This window comes from Suricata suricatta, chromosome 16 (assembly GCF_006229205.1).
Source record: "Suricata suricatta isolate VVHF042 chromosome 16, meerkat_22Aug2017_6uvM2_HiC, whole genome shotgun sequence".
NCBI classification, from domain to species: domain Eukaryota; kingdom Metazoa; phylum Chordata; class Mammalia; order Carnivora; family Herpestidae; genus Suricata; species Suricata suricatta.
Window position 1 is genome coordinate 17,689,830 of NC_043715.1, and position 15,154 is coordinate 17,704,983.

General features: G+C 40.0%; 2 protein-coding genes across 5 annotated transcripts in view; one reads left to right on the plus strand and one right to left on the minus strand.

The window, feature by feature from the left end:
- CTCF (CCCTC-binding factor) overlaps positions 1–10,732 on the minus strand; it is a 47,544-nt gene extending 36,812 nt beyond the window's left edge. For 3 of the 4 annotated variants that reach the window (XM_029924563.1, XM_029924561.1, XM_029924564.1), the window contains exons 1-2: positions 10,622–10,732; positions 9,281–9,393 (exon numbers count right to left, since the gene is read on the minus strand). The gene's annotated coding sequence lies outside the window, so the exon portion shown is untranslated. The remainder of the gene's footprint in view (positions 1–9,280; positions 9,394–10,621) is intronic. The other variant, XM_029924562.1, reaches the window with a different exon arrangement.
- Positions 10,733–14,339: 3,607 nt separating this feature from the next.
- The window catches only part of AGRP (agouti related neuropeptide), a 59,077-nt gene continuing 58,262 nt past the window's right edge, over positions 14,340–15,154 (plus strand). The window contains exon 1 of the mRNA XM_029925200.1: positions 14,340–14,743. The gene's annotated coding sequence lies outside the window, so the exon portion shown is untranslated. The remainder of the gene's footprint in view (positions 14,744–15,154) is intronic.

Genomic DNA, 15,154 nt, shown 5'->3' on the forward strand with positions numbered 1-15,154 from the left:
GGATTCTGTTATCTCCCTGTCTCTCTGACCTTCCCCTGCTCATGCTGTCTCTGTCTCTCAGAAAAAAAAAAAAAAACCCAGAGAGAGAGAGGGAGACAGAATCTGAAGCAAGCTCCAGGCTCTGAGCCAGCGGTCAGCACAGAGCCCGACGAGGGGCTCGAACCCACAACCGTGAGATCATGACCTGAGCCGAAGCCGGCCACCTAACCGGCTGAGCCACCCAGGCTCAGGCTGATTTAATACTGATCACCCCTATAGTTATATATTAAAAAAAAAGAAAAAGACTATGAGGAGCACCTGGGTGGCCAGTCAGTTAAGCATCTAACTTCGTCTCATGGTTCATGAGTTCAAGCCCCACATTGGGCTCTCTGCTGTCAGCACAGAGCCCGCTTTGAATCTTTGTCCCCACCTCTCTCTGCTCCTCCCCAGCTCATTTTCTTTCTCAAAATAAATAAACTTAAAAAAAAAGTAAGATATCCTTAGTAAATAATATAATAGCATGAAGTATGGAAAATTGTTAAAGTGCTATTCGATAGACAGAACAAAAGAAATCTGAAAAACACAAAGGATATACATGTATAGAAATACAGACATACAGAAGTTTAAACAAAGAAAGAAAATGTCACTCTAATGAAAACAATTTATCAATTTGACTGCTCCTTAAAAATATGGAAACAAAAATACAGGAAAGAAGGAAATACAGGCAATAGGTTACCCAAGAAATGGTGGGGGGAATATATATTTATGAATACCCAAAAGACATGACAAGGAAGGAAGGAGCAAAGACCTTGTCTGAGAAGGGGCCAGAAATAAAAATAAATTATAAATAAAATTTATTCCCAAGAGGTAACAAAGTCACTCCATTTTACAATCTCAATATATATTCACAACAAAAAAATTTATTTACTTAGAGAGAGAGAATGAGAGTGCACAAGTGTATATCCAGCGGAGAGGGGCAAAGGGAGAGAGAGGGAGAATCCCAAGCAAGAACCACACTCAGTGTAAGCCCAATCCCACAACCCTGGGATCATCACCTGAGCTGAAATCAAATATTCTAAACGGGAGTACAAAGATAAAGTACAAATAAAACAGGGGTATCTAAGTGGCTCAGTTGGTTAAGTGTCCATACTTTTGATTTCGGCTCAGTTTATGATCTCATGGTTTATGAGGCAGAGCCCTGTGCTGGGCTGTGCTCTGTCAGCAAAGAGCCTGCTTGGGATTCTCTCTCTCCATCTCCTACTCCTTTCCTGCATGCACTCTCTTTTAAAATAAATAAACATAAAAAAAAAAAAAAAGATATATGAAGCACCTAGGTGGCTCAGTTGGTTAAGTGACTGAATTCTTGGTTTTGGCTTGGGTCATGTTCTTGTAGTTCTCGAGCTTGAGCCCTGCGTTGGGCTCTGTGCTGATGGTGTGGAGCCTGCTTGGGAATCTCTCTATCCCCCTCTCTCAAAATAAATAAACTTAAAAAAATAAAATAAAAATACAATTTAAAAGAGATAGTGAATACTGAAAACAATTAAGGTACCCTCTATTATTTTTTTTTTAATGTTTTATTTATTTTTGAGACAGAGACAGAGCATGAGCGGGCAGGGGCAGAGAGAGAGAGGAGACACAGAATCTGAAGCAGGCTCCAGGCTCTGAGCTAGCTGTCAGCACAGAGGCCGACGCGGGGCTCAAACCCACAAACGTGACATCTGACCTGAGCCGAAGTTGGACACTCAACCGACTGAGCCACCCAGGCACCCCAAGGTACCCTCTATTATTACAGAATAGTTATTTATCATACCTACGGGAATGTAAAATATCTTGGATCTGCTTCATGATAGTATGATAATGACCATGCTATGCCAGAATTTTGTTATACCAGAAGTTATAAAGAAATAAAAAAATAGTGGGCTGAAATAATTTAGAACTTTCAGGGGTCCAAATAGATAATACTAAAACTAGGTGCTAACTAACCCTGGCTTCATACCATGGTCTGTTCTTATCACAGAGAACTACTGAAGGACTCTGAAAAGGTTCTGAGTTAGAAGAGGTGAATAAGCTCAAAATCTGAATAGTGGTGGTACTAGACCTTTAACATCAGTGACAGCCAGAGGCTAATAATGCTCGGTATATATGGACAACCTTTAAAGTTGGTGACAAATTAAAAAAAAAAAAAATCTGACAAATACATACTGAAAACCTAATGTGTGCCAGTACGCAAGTATACTATACTCAAGTGTAGTAATGATGCATAGTCTTCATGCTGTTTTTCTATAGACATACACTGATTTATATTTCTGTTAAAAGAGATTTAAAAAATGAATATATATAGGGATGCCTGGGTAGCTCAGTTAGTTAGGCATCCAACATCAGCTCAGGTCACGATCTCACAGTTTTTGAGTTAGAGCCTCACATCAGGCTTTGTGCTGACAGCTCAGAGCCTGGAGCCTGCTTCGATTGACGGTCTCTGTCTGCCCCTACCCCTGCTTGTGCTCTGTCTGTCTCTCTCAAAAATAAACATTAAAAAATTTTTTTCACATGAATATATATCAAATAATTAGCTACAGAACCAAATGCAGCAGGATATTGTGAAACCCACAGACTATTCAGAGCTGGTATGGGAAAGAATAAAAAAGAGAGAAGCACTTGTCCTACATCTATGACCTCAGGTACATCACTTTGCCTCTTAGGTTTCTTTTCTGTAAAATGAAGGGATTGCCAGATGACTTAAAATTTCTTATGACTTTAACATCCTACACTTTTTTTTTAGGTTATCAGTTAGATTCATCCTTATAGGTAAGAAGGGAACAAGTACCCCCACTTCCCAGCTATAAAAATCAGACAGAAATTTTAACAACTGCACCTAGCAAAGTTGTACAAAAGGATGGAGCAAAAGGTAACTTTCTAGCTTTGCAGTCCACTTGTCTGTAACCAAGAATCAGGCAGAAGTCTCTAAAATCTATTTAGATTAGGAAAGCTTGGGGTGCCTAGGTGGCTCAGTAGGCTAAGTGTCTGACTTCAACTCAGGTCATGATCTCATAGTTCATGAGTTTGAGCCCCGTATCGGGCTCTGTGCTGACAGCTCAGAGACTGGAGCCTGCTTCACATTCTGTGTCTCCCTCTGTTTCTGCCCTGCCTGGGCTCACACTCTCAAAAATAAATAAACATTTAAAAAAATGTAAAAAAATGATGGCTAAGGCACACGACTTTATTGAGTGGCATTTACATCTCAAGTTGATGAAATTTAATGAGGACTCTCTGTGTCAGGCAAAAACACCACAAACATTAGATACAAATCTACCAAACTAGCTTTTTCCTCCCTCCATCAACCTGTTTTTTATACTAGAAAGACTGCTCAAAGTGAAGGTACAATCACTATTTGTATAACCCCACACTCTCCTTGCACACAGAGTATCAAGACACCTGCTCTTCAAAAGCCCTCCCAACCTAAGACATTTTAGGATTCTATTGCTATCTTTCTTGTTGGAGAAACTACTATATCATCTACCCTTCTGCAAAATAAGAAAACGATTTCTTTAATTTTAGTGTGAAAATGCTGAAAACCATACTTATATACTTGATAGGATAACCGATTTAGCCATTAGCTAAGATGAACACTTACCTAGAAGTCCCTAAATCAGCAAATACCTACTCCTAAGAATTAAGAACAGAATCAAAAAAGGACTCTGAACAGTTACTACAGACATATCAAAATCTATCCACTCAAATATATAATTTGGGTCTTACTCAAGGTCCACTTAATCTTATATTAGAATTAATTCAAACAATGGGGTCGAGGAGGGATAAAGTTATTGGAGATAAAAAAGCTAGGGTTAAAAACAAGACATTTGTCTCCAGAAGAACAGGTTACAAAACTTAACATCCAGCAATAAGGAAGTACATTCCTAGTAATGTGAAGCAATAGACAGTATCTAATAGGCAAAATGTTCAGAACATACATGAAGGAAGATTACAAAAGAGGATGCAGGATGGAATTCCAACCTAGTTTTTTTGTTTTGTTTTCTTTTAAGTTTATTTATTTAATTTGGGAGAGAGAGAGAGACAGAGTCCAGGGGAAGGGCAGAGAGAGAGAGAGAAAGAGAGAGGAGAGAGAGAGAAAGAGAGAGAAAGAGAGAGGAGAGAGAGGGGAGAGAGAGAGAGGGGAGGGAGAGAGAGAGAGAGAGAGAGAGAGAGAGAGAGAGAATATCCCAAGCAGGCTCTGCACTGTCAGCACAGAGCCTGATGAGTGGCTCAAACTCACAAATGGGGAGATCAGGACTCAAGCCAAAGTCAGACACTTAACCAAATAGGCCACTCAGGTGCCCCCCAACTTAGTTTAATAAAATGAAACAAACTATACAAATAGTTCCTAGTGAGATCCTCTACCTTAAGTAGCGCGTGTATCTCATCGCCTGGACTGATACAATAGCCTCTGAAGTTGTTTCCCAGTTTCCCCTCTTGCTCCCTTACCACCCATTTTTCACAGTTGACCAGATTTCTAAAATGAAAATTCATTATCAGCAGGGAGACTTCCCTTCTGAAACTCACCATGTGAAAACTTGTAAGCTCAAATCTTAACTCTTTCACCTGGCCTACAAGGTCCTTTAGGGCCATATCAGCAGATCTGCATTCAACTTCATACACTTTGCTCTAATTGTATTAAATTGCTTTCAGGGTGCCTGGGTGGCTCAGTCAGTTGAGCGTCTGACTTCAGCTCAGGTGATGATCTCAGAGTTTGTGGGTTCGAGCCCCACACAGCTCTCTGTGCTGACAGCTAAGAGCCTGGAGCCTGCTTTGGATTCTGTATCTCCCTGCTCGTGATCTGTCTGTCTCTGTCTTTCAAAAATAAGTAAATGTTAAAAAAACAAAAAAGCCTGCTATCAGGAGCCAAAACATTTTAGACTTCTCTCCTGCCTTTGGACCTTTGTACATGCCATTCCCTCTCCTAGGAATTATAAATAATTAAATTCCTACAAAGACCTTGTATAAACATACTAGTACAAGTGCCCAAAGAGGTGCATGCAAGAATATCTACTAGAACATCTTTCTCTAATGTCCACCCTGTGTGTATAGTGTCTGCCATCTGTGTTTTTTAAGGATGCACAAACACTTATGTTAATGCATGCACAGAATTTTCTCTGGAAGGATGTATGAAAACTGGTAATATTTATCACCTCTGGAGAAGAAAACAAAAGGATAAAAAGTGGGAGGAAGTTATTTTTCATTATTACCAATTTGTACTGTTTGATATATTCTCCCCCCATGTGTTTATATTTAATATGGTAGTTACAAAATGCTTGTATAGCAGTTACATTGTCTTTAAAACTGTATTACATGTACATGCCCATTTACAAAAGTGCAGAGAAAAACCCCAAAAGGAACACACCAGACTGTTAATAGTGTTTATCTTTGTGGAAAGAAAATAAAAGGGTTCTTTGGGGTCTAGTATAGTTCTACAATTATTAAACTCTTTCAAAGAATGAAACTAAGTGCTACTCGGATGACACAAAAAAAGTTTAAGGCCAAATGTGAGGAAAGTTTTAAGAATTGCCTCTGCAATGTCAATTCCTTCCAACATGTGGCCAGATACATGGCTGACAGTACCCTCCCTCCTGCCTTCTTCTCTTCATGCCTGCACTTTTCCAACAGTATTCTAGCAAGGCTTTGTATCCACTGAAGAAGTCTGAATTTTATTTATTTAGAGAGACAGAGAGAGAGCAGGGGAGGGGCAGAGAGTGGATCCCAAGTAAGCCCCGCACAACCAGCACAGAGCTCAACATGGGGTTCGAATCCATGAACCATGAGATCATGACCTGAGCTGATATCAAGAGTCAAAGCTTAACTGACTAAGCCACCCAAGGCACCCCAAATCTACCCAAGACGTCTAGACTTTACTGCCAGAGTAAAAGAGATAAAAACTCCTTTTATTATTTCATTATATTTATCAGAAAGCTTCAGTCCTATTCCCTACCATATTGGATTCCTTTTACCTTTAAAATTTATACAATACAGATAAATAGAAGAAAACTCAGATAATTTAGAATATAAATCCATAGGATTTGGATTTTTTTTTAAACATTTAAAAAAAATTTATTCTTGAGAGACAGAAAGAGCACCAGCAGGGGGAAAGCAGAAAAAGAGAGGGAGACACAGAATCCAAAGCAGGCTCCAGGCTTTGAGATGTCAGCACAGAGCCCTATGTGGAGTTCGAACTCACAAACCGTGAGATCATGACCTGAGCCAAAGTTGGACACTTACCCAACTGCAAGACCCAGGAGCCTCTATAGGGTTTGTTTGTTTGTTTGTCGAGAGAAAGAGAATCTTAAGCTGAGGATCCATGCTTATTCCACAATCCTGGGATCATAACCTGAGCCAAAATCAAGAGCTGGACAGTAGACTGCTTGAGCCACCCAGGTGCCCTTCTATAGGTTTTATATAAACATTCTGGTTTATATCTATAGTCTCTTCCCTATATATACACACATAACTTTGTGCATACATTTGATAATCTGCTTTATGTAAAATGTCTCAAATCTCTCCATTTCAATATATTACTATATAAAATACAATGGTTTTATGACATTCTATTATATAGAATTTAATTCTATTTAACACAATTTAATCAGTTCCCTATTGTTGAATATGGTCATTCTCAAATTTTGGTTAATTCTACATTAAAAAAAAAAAGACCTCAGGTTTTGGCACCAAAAAAAAAAAAAATCTAGTTGCATTACAAAATGTTATACAAACTATAGAAAAACTAGGAAAAGTGGGGCGCCTGGGTGGCTCAGTCAGTTAAGTGTCTGACTTCGGCTCAGGGCACAATCTCACAGTTGGTGAATGCGAGCCCCACATCGGGCTCTGTGCTGACAGCTCAGAGCCTGGAGCCTGCTTTGGATTCTGTGTCTCCCTCTCTCTCTCTCACCCTCCCCTGCTCATGCTCTGTTTCTCTGTCTCAATAATAAATAAAACATTAAAAAAAAAAAGCTAGGAAAAGTTACCCCAAATTTGGCCATCTTGCACTACTAGTTCTTGATTTATTTTGACCAGTGTCTTCCTGGGGCATTCATTCAATTAAATACTGAGTTCTTGCTATGTGCAGGTTTTTGGATTTTTTTCTTTACTTTTATTCCAAAACAATTTCTTTTTCTGTACTATATTTAAAGAAAAATAAAAATTCATAGGCATTTTGCTGGTTAAGAGTCTTCCCAATTAGTTTCTTTTAGTGGTTGTCAAACATCATTCCGAAATGGGGTATGGTCCTATTTATTCATCCATTGCTCTGCTGCTCAAGAAATTTTGATTAGTGTAATTTTGTCATCCACAAAGTCCCAATTTACTTGGTTCACTTAAATTTTTGTACAGTCTGGTGGTCATCACTGTAGCTTAATGCAAAATATACACATTGACCAACTATTCTAATGTCTAAAAATTACCACTTTACTTGTATATAGCACATAACAGGTATAAATACATATATATCCCCCTAACAATACTTCATTTAACTGGCATAGCCTATAACAAGGGAGATACATCATTTTACCAAGAGGAAAGGAAGGCACAAGGAAGTCACCTGTAATGGACTTGCCCAAGGCTACATAGCTATTAAGCTGCACCAACTAAATCTTGGTGCCCTAATGGGATTAAAATCAAATTTAAACGGTTTCTGAATTTCCTGATACACCTAGAGCAAGGTCTCTCCTCCAGAAGGCCTTTCTCAAAATCTTTCAACAACTCCTATAACCCCTCTGCATGCTGAACACACTTTTATCAGAGCACAAACACTTAATATCTTGCCCCATTCCTCAAGACCCTCAGGAAAATAATCTTTTTATTTAACTTCAAATCCCCAGTATGAGACACAGTGCCTGGCACAAAGTAGAAAGGCAGTGTTCAAAGTAGTATTCAACAAATGCTACAAATATTTAGAGTACATCCAAATATACAAGTTGATCCAATTCAAATCATTTCAGACAAATTCAAACTTCATGATATCTAGAAAAATTAGGTTCAAATATAAAACTTATATTCAAAGAGCAAGAACTGTCAATTTAGAAAATATATTTAAGTGCCATTTATATTAAGAGCAATACACTTAGTAACAATAGGTAATAATAATAAAACCCCAAACAGTTAAGAACAGACACTTCTAAATAACTGCCTTAGGAGTCACAAGGTCTACAAGATTAAGATTTAGGGGTGCCTGGGTGGCTCAGTTGGTACAGTGTCACACTTCGGTTCAGGTCATTTTCTCACAGTTCGTGGGTTCGAGCCCTGTGTCCGGCTCTGTGCTGGCAGCTCAGACCCTGGAGCCTGCTTCCGATTCTGTGTGTCCCTCTCTCTCTCTGCCCCTCCCCTGCTCATGATTTGTCTCTGTCTCTCAAAGATAAATAAATGTTATAAAAAAAAAAGATTTAGACATATCATTAAGACTCTCAATACTCAACTTGAATGGGGCAAACAAATCAGTATACACTGATAATTATGCTGGAGTTAATATAACATTTGCTTTCAAAATTTTGTTTTGTAGAATTTATTTTACAGTAAAAAAATTTTTTTTGAGAGCGAGAACACATGCGTAAGTAGGGGAGAGGGGCAGGAGAAATCCACACTCAGCATGGAGCCTGATACAGGGGCTCAATCCCAATGATCCTGGGATCAGGACCTGAGCTGAAATCAAGAGTCAGAAGCTCAGTCGACTAAGCCACCCAGGCACCCCAAATGATGCGTGGTCTTTTAAAAGTAGCCTCAACGTGGGATTTGAACTCACAAGAGTTCATATTGAGATGAAGAATCTCATGCTCTACAGACTGAGCCACCCAGACACCCCATTTTGGAGTTTTAGAACTGAGTTTGTTCACTGCTTTAAAAAAAATTTTTTTTTAAGTTATAATTAGGTGATTGGAATGGTCTTAATGACAGTATTTCTGACTTGGTCCAGCCATCTAGAACTGCCTACCAATCTGTGTACAGCTCTTATGCATGTTGGGCACCTGTAGGAACATGCATGCAAGCAAACAAGCACCATTTAATACCACTTAATGTCTGTATTCCACAATAGGATGCTACAGGGAACAAAGTAAGGACTGGATGGTAAAGGTGTTCCATAGCTCAAAAGTGTTACTTCTCAAATGTTTCTGCTGTAATACCTACACAAAGGGTGATTCTTACTTGTAGGCACTCATGACCCACATTGTAGAAAACCTGTGTTATCTTAGACAGTCATACAGAGTTTCCATTCTGTTCCTAAAAAGGGTATTTGTTTTAATGTAAAAATTTAAAAATTACTTACCAGTCAAATTACTTAACTCACCGCCCCCTCAATGAGCACAATTGAAGCTCCAAGAAGATGGGTCATGTTTATCTTGTGGCTTCAAGTACCCCGGAATCATACCACTTTGTACCCTAAGGGTATTCATATCCCAGTTTGAGAAACAGGGATCTAAACAATTAAATTGCCATAATACTTAAAAGTGACCAACATGTTCCTACAATCCCATTCCCCAAACTCTTACAGTTAGTTTTCTCAACAATTTTTTAAATCAGTATTGTCTTTCTTTTCAGGAGCTCATTAATACGTACTCTATGTTAACACTCCTTAAAAAAACCCTGCAGGGTACAAATTAGTTCTTGAGTGCCAGAATCCTAGCACATAAATCTTGTCCTTCCCACCTATCAGTGTACTAAGCTGGCCATGGGAAATAGAGATTTCAAGAATAGTAGAGCTTTCACCCCTGTTCCTCCTCTCTATCTGCTCCAGCAGAACTTGTAAGAAAATCTTGTAGTCACTTAGATGATTCATTCACATAAGTTTATCTAATGTCAGCATTTATAATTCCCACCTTTCCCTTTTGCCATTACACAACTACAATTAAACTATTTTCATATTTTCTAGGGGATAAGATGTGCATTCTAATACCCTGAGAAGAGATATCCTACTTTGTTGTTTATGAGATTCCAAAGCCTAGGAGATGTCAACATGTATGAGGCCTGTTTCAAGTTCCCTATAATGTCCATTATATTTTATAGCAGAAATTGTAGGCTACAGTAAATTTTAAGTGAACCTTCAAAATGATTTTAAAAACATTATTGATAATGAATATTATACTGATACAAAAATGGGCCATCAATTAGCCTAACTCAAATTAATTAAGACAACTTTTATCTAGGATCCATTTCCACAAGAACAGGATTCCATCTCTTGCTCATCAAAATTTCAAATTGCCACAGGCCATGGACTTTTGACATCATTTGTCAATAGTCAAAATACATTCCAAGAGTTTCTGGAAGAAAAAAAAACACAACTGTTTTCTGGTGTCTATGTATATATTCAGAATGGTACTTAATGCTATATACATGTTCTCACCAATCTAGAGTAGCCTCTGTAATTGTTGTTCTCTCACAAATGGGGATTATAGGAGTAGAAAGGTTAAGCAAACATGCTCAGTGCCACCCGGCTAGTATATGGCAGTGCAGAGTTTCAAACTGAGGACTCAGACTATAAAACCTGTATGTCCTCAATCATCCACTGTCCTGCATCTTCAATACCCAAGAACAATATAGCAAATCCTCCAACCCCAGAAAGGATTTATTACTCCCATTTTCAAGACCAAGAAATGGAAAGAGCATTTACCTCTCCGTGGCTGCAGTCAGTTTGAGGAGGGAACACAGAACCCAGCTCTCAAGGCCCTGGTCAGCAACCTGTCCACTAGTGCATCTTGTTCTTTGGCTCTAGGTCTGTGATCATTCTAAAACACAAACACAAATCATTTTATGAACACCAAATACACACAACTGCACATATAATATGAAAAGCAAATTGAGGGCAAGATAAAAACTGATAAAATTGGTTAAAAAACAATATGTTCTAATACGTCACATTACTAAATAAGGAATTCCATAAATCCTATCAAACCAATAATAAAACACATTTCTTTAGACATTTGCTAAATATACAAAGCACTAAAGATTTGTGGTTATCAAAACAGCATCCCTGGGGTGCCTAGCTGGCTCAGTTGGTGGAGCATAAGACTCTTGATCTTGAGGTTGTGGGTTTGAGCCCCATGTTGGGTCTACTTGCAACACATTACTGAAAAAATATTAATTTCATATTACTGAGGAAAATAATAAACTCTTTTAAAAAATACCATTATGACCTTACAAGGAAATAATGGCACATGTATATGTATTCAAGTAAACATAAAATTAATTCTTATAGATGTAATAATGGTCCTTTAACAGTATTATTTCCTTATCTTGAGCAAGGAGGGGCTTTTACTAATTTAGTTTATCCAAGACTGTATTTTTCAGTTTAATAAGATAACTATGGAGAGAGCTTTCACTGTCCTGAAACTCTAGAAGCACAGCAATGAAATACTTTGTTAGCCGACAATTTTATCCCTAAGTTACAAATATATGAATTGTCAAGCTTTAAGCTTTAGGCAATAGTAGAGTGGAACTTACTTCCAAAGCAAAAAAAGAAAAAGAAACGAAACTTCCAAGTAAAATGAAAGTGCTAAACTTGAAGTAAGAGTTTCCAAAGAATTTGACATATAAGGTACAACTATGAAAGAATCCATTTCATAATTAACTAAAGCTCACAAAACCAAGCTGATATAATACTTTCTTAGATGAAGCTAAAAAAAAATCTCTGTTGAGAGGTAATTTATATCTTGAAAAGAGAATGAGTGTATCTAGTCCAAGAAACACTTTTGTGTTGGAGTCCATCAATTGTTACTAGCATGTCTCAAGGAGATTTTATGTACCTAAACATTCTAAAGGTGACTAAAAATGAAGATTAAACATAGAAAAATCACTATTCATAGTGCATATATTAAGAGTCAATACGCAATGTTCCATCTTTGCACTGAAATACTTAATCACTAAGAAAATGCAGATCTGCCAGTGAAGATCTGAAGATACTGACTAGAGAAAGTTTAATGTTTTTTTTAAATTTTTAATGTTTTTATTTATTATTGAGTCAGAGAGAAACAGAGCATGAGTGGGGGAGGGTCAGAGAGAGTGAGACACAGAATCTGAAGCAGGCTCCAGGCTCTGAGGTGTCAGCACAGAGTCCGATGCGGGACTCGAACCCACAGACTGTGAGCTCATGACCTGAGCCAAAGTCGGACACTTAACCCAACTGAGCCACCCAAGCGCCCCAAAAGTTTAATGTTTAGAAAAACAAACATGGGGGGCACCTGGGTGGCTCAGTTCGGTTGAGCATCTGACTTAGGCTCAGGTCATGATCTCACAGTCTGTGGGTTCAAGCCCCGCATCAGTCTCTGTGATGACAGCTCAGAGCCTGGAGCCTGTTTCAGATTCTGTGTCTCCTTCTCTCTCTCTGCCCTTCCCCCACTCATTCTGTCTCTCTCAAAATAAAATAAAAACAAAATAAATTTTAAATAAAATAAAAACAAATATGGTATGTCAAAACTACACATCCAGTTGCAAACCCAGGTCTTCAAGGTTATACATTATTTGCCATTATTGTTCTTTCCAAACCTGTATGCTCTTTCTCAAAGTATTAAATTATGACAAAGTTTAGTTGTTTGAAGAGGGACCTAATTTTTGGCAAAAGAACCTGAAGTCATCTTGGACTAAGATCGATAAGGTAGGCAGATGATCAACTAAGTTTCTGGTTTAAAAAAATGAAATGGAGGTTACAGATGATGGGGAGTTAAGCTGATGCCAGTAGCATCCCTGAAGCAAAAAACCAGTCTCTAGAGGTAGACTTTTTGCCCACAGACACCACCGTGAAAGGCTCTGCCACAGGAATCTACCTTGGGGCCCTAGTCAGCCACAGGTGGCCTCTGCACTCCCAAAGAACTCCCTAAGCCATCCCAAGAAGCTCATTTTGTGTGTTCTTTAAAGCAAAATCCTAAACATCTTAGAATTGGAAGAGTATTAAGAATGACTTTTACAACTTCTAAATTTTCTTATGTTGGTTGAATAGACCCCTAAGGATGGCTTTTTATAATTCTTCTTAAATAAGAAGTATTCTCTTAAGTGGACAAACATTCCTGTTGCAATCTTCTTCGTGTTACTGATTTAAGTAATACGTTCCTTTGGGTAACCTTACATCCTCAATTTATTCTCTGTAGATTTCAATTTCCAATAAAAACAAAGTAGTGAATCCTGGCATACAGGAAATCTCAAGGGCAGCAACTCTGTGAACAAAATCTATGCCACTAAAAGAGCATAAATGACATGGAAGACTGAGAGGCTGATGACGAGATATGGCAGAACTAATGAAGAAACAAAACATGGTTTATGGAGTATAACACTAACCAGGGAAAACAAACTTTACTCCTGGTCCAATACAGATCTTCTGGATTTTAATTTTTAACCTGTGCAGAAATTATTTTTATAAGTAAAATAGACCACCTGCCATCCCATTGTGGAAAATCTCACAAATGCAAAAAAAATTTACACAAATAGACTAATTTATTAGACAATTAAGCATAGTTCTATTACCAAACCTGAACTTCATCAATACTACTGCATTTGTTAGTGCAACTTTACTTTTACTGTAGGAGGGGGAAGAAGGAACATTTTGTAGGATTCGAAAAAGGGATGTTGAAAGACTACTATAGACACAGACTGCTGAAAGTCCTACAGGTTGAGCACACCTAACAACTTTGTTTAGCCCCAGCCTGTTTTAATTTCCTCATTAGCTTAACACAGTCTTATAAAAAAAGTTAAGATTTTTCTTTCTCCAGAGCAACCCAAGTTGATGTGTCAACTGCTGCATACTCTTTATTAAAGTACTAGAATTCTTGAGGAAAACAGAAAAAGAGAAAACTCTGACAATTCAACAGGAAGCTTTTTAATGACTCAAGACAGTTAAGGACAGTAAATTTAATGTACTTGCCCTGCTTAACTTCTTTTGCCGCCTATAGAGCACTTTCCTACTTGATTTAAACTCAAAGCTTGAAGACTACATATGCGAATGTTTACTTAACGTTGAACTCTGGGCTACAGGAAGTCAGCTACTAAAGAGTAGTTACATTAGGCGTAGATATTTATAAACCAACTGCAGCTAGTGACCCAGGATTCAATTACAACATCAACCCTCATATTTCAGCGTATGGGCAAATTACCAGTGGAGTCAAGAATAAATTCATTCTACCCTACTGGCGCTTTAGATCGGGTTGCACAATCCCGGGGGTTGAACTGCCTTCCCCTAGCCAAACCATCAGGTACTAAATACTGTACTAACTCAGCGTCAGGACATTCTAAAGCGGGAGGGAAACTCAAGGCTTGCCTAAACAAATTCAGCAAGCCCATAATCCCGAATCCAGGAATTTGTCACATCACTTGAGATCAAAATGAAATTAAGTTTTGATCCCCTTTGAGATCTCTGAGCGCACAAAGTCAGGCTATCATTACAAGAGAAGTCCGACCCTGGCTGTAGGAAAACGACTCCGTGCGGAACTCGAGTCTCTTCCGCCCACTGTGCGGGGCCGCACCAGTCAGGTCCAGCGAGGAACCCGGGCGCGAGTTTGGGGGCGCAGCAGGGCCCGGCGGGGGCGGCGAGCGCGCGTCCCCCCGCCCGCTCAGGCAGCGTCGAGGCGCGAGCAGCTCAGCCAGCCTTGCAGAGGGAGCTCTCGGCAGCTCTGGGGTCCCTCTGCTCGCAGCCGCAGCAGCGCCGCCTGCGCCACTCGGCGGAGACGGAGACCAGCGGCGGCGGCGCGCGGACTGGGAGCGACCGCCGAGCAGCCGAGCAGCAGGGGTACGCTCGCAGAGCGGCCGGGTAGGTTCCGGGGACCGGGCAGGCTGGAGAAGGGGCAGCCAGAGAGGCGTCGGCCAGGGCCCGATACTCATACTACCCGGACACCGAACTACGGCGCGCAAGCCGGGCGGCAGTGGGTCGGGACCCTAGAGCGAGGGGGACGCGTGAGCCGGGACGCGGAGATCGCCTCTCGGCTAAGGCCACCCGCCGCGGGCGGGGCGGAGGGCAGAGGGCGGGCCGCGGTCGGGCAATCAGTCGGGCCAAGAGCCGACCTCGAGGGCAGAGACAAAGGAAGGAAAATGGAGTCGCCGGCGCGCGGGCCTCTGTTGCTGCCGCCGCCGCCAGAGGCCTAGCGCGCCGCCAAGAGGGAGGCCTAGCGGGCGGGTGTGTGTGGGGGGGCGGCCGGGCCGTGGCGGCGACGGGCAATGGCGG